Source organism: Electrophorus electricus, unplaced genomic scaffold (assembly GCF_041902795.1).
Source record: "Electrophorus electricus isolate QZ-2024a unplaced genomic scaffold, ASM4190279v1 Scaffold270, whole genome shotgun sequence".
NCBI classification, from domain to species: Eukaryota; Metazoa; Chordata; class Actinopteri; order Gymnotiformes; family Gymnotidae; genus Electrophorus; species Electrophorus electricus.
Genome location: NW_027658551.1, coordinates 507 through 1,932, shown reverse-complemented (window position 1 = coordinate 1,932; position 1,426 = coordinate 507). Strand labels below are relative to the sequence as shown.

The window sequence follows — 1,426 nt, the reverse complement described above, 5'->3', positions numbered from 1 at the left end:
CACGTGGTCGCTTGCAGGTCAGGCTGGACAGAAGGCATAAAGGAGGAGCCTAGTCCCTCCCACCCCTTCCTCGTCCTCCGCCTCTTCCTCCGCGTCGTCCTTCAGCACCCCCCCCCCGCAGGCCCCGGTATTCTCTGGGTTCCAGCGCGAGAGACGCGTCGTTCAAAAAACTCGGCGTCCCCGCTCGTCGGGCGAAGGCCGGTTTCCCCTCACCTTGCCGGCAGGAGAAGCGCCTGCGAGTCGAGCGGGTCGTACGGGTCCGTCCCGCGCCCTCCCTCTCGCTCGCACGGCCGCTGCCTCCGTCCACCGCGAGGGGTTTTCCTATTTTGTTGTCCTTGTCATTCATCCCCGTCCCCTTGCTCGCTGACGAGCGGACTTTCCGGGGGGGGTTGCGAGCGCTGCTCCTCGTGGGGCAGGCCATGGCCCTTCCTGTGTTCGTCCGCCCACCGGCGTCCTGGGGCGTGGTGGTGGTGGGTGGCGCAGCCGGTTCCCCTGCTTCTCTCTCTCAGAAAGGAGTCTCAGGGGGACCCCCGGCAGGTACCTAGGGCTTGGCCCACGCTACGTGAGTTCCACCCCTTTCGAGGGGTCGGACGGGGCGGGCGCGGAGGGCCGCGGTTCAAAGACTGACTCGTCTGCCACGTGGGGCGTGTGGGCAAAGCGCAACCCCGCGCCCGTTTCAACACTCGCAGACGGGGGCGCCTGACCGGTTGGTGAAACCTTTTAAACCTGTCTTTGTAGTCGTGGTGAAAGACCTAAACTGAGCCTGAAATAAAAGAGTACAACTCTTAGCGGTGGATCACTTGGCTCGTGCGTCGATGAAGAACGCAGCCAGCTGCGAGAACTAATGTGAATTGCAGGACACATTGATCATCGACATTTCGAACGCACATTGCGGCCCCGGGTCCATCCCGGGGCTACGCCTGTCTGAGGGTCGCTATTCCTATCTGTCGGACCTGCCTTCTCAGGCGGGACCGCGGTTGGAGGTTCGTAGGTGGGGGGTGCCCCCTGGCCTCCGTCTTCCTAAAAGCAGACGGTTCCCGGTCGCTGTCTCGGTGAGATCCGGTCGGCGGGTTCGCTGCGGTTGAGTGCCCGTTCTCCGTGCACAAGCTTCTCCTCCCCCGCTTCGGTTCGTTTCGGTTCGTTTCGGCTCCGCTCCTGGCCTGGCCAGGAACGTGGTCCCCTGCGCCCGAGAAAGAAGCGAGCGTGGCTGCCGGTGGGTTCTCTCCGCTTTGGCTGCCCACGTTTTCGCTTCTTTTCTCACCCCCTGCGCAGGCGGATCACGGAAAGGTGTCTGTTCTGTTCCGTTACGTGCGCGAGCGGAGGGAGGTTGTTGTTACATGCGTTCCCCCCCCCCCTCCCCCGGTGGGGGGGGTGGGGGGGTCGGGGTTCGGGTGGCTCTGCCTCTGGCGTTTTCCTTACGGGCCGA

General features: G+C 64.2%; 1 non-coding gene across 1 annotated transcript; it reads left to right on the top strand.

Moving 5' to 3' along the window:
- Positions 1-780: 780 nt before the first annotated feature.
- LOC145655551 (5.8S ribosomal RNA) lies at positions 781-934 on the top strand. Its single transcript, XR_014121616.1, has one exon. It is a non-coding gene; the product is annotated as a 5.8S ribosomal RNA (ribosomal RNA).
- The last annotated feature ends 492 nt before the right edge of the window (positions 935-1,426 follow it).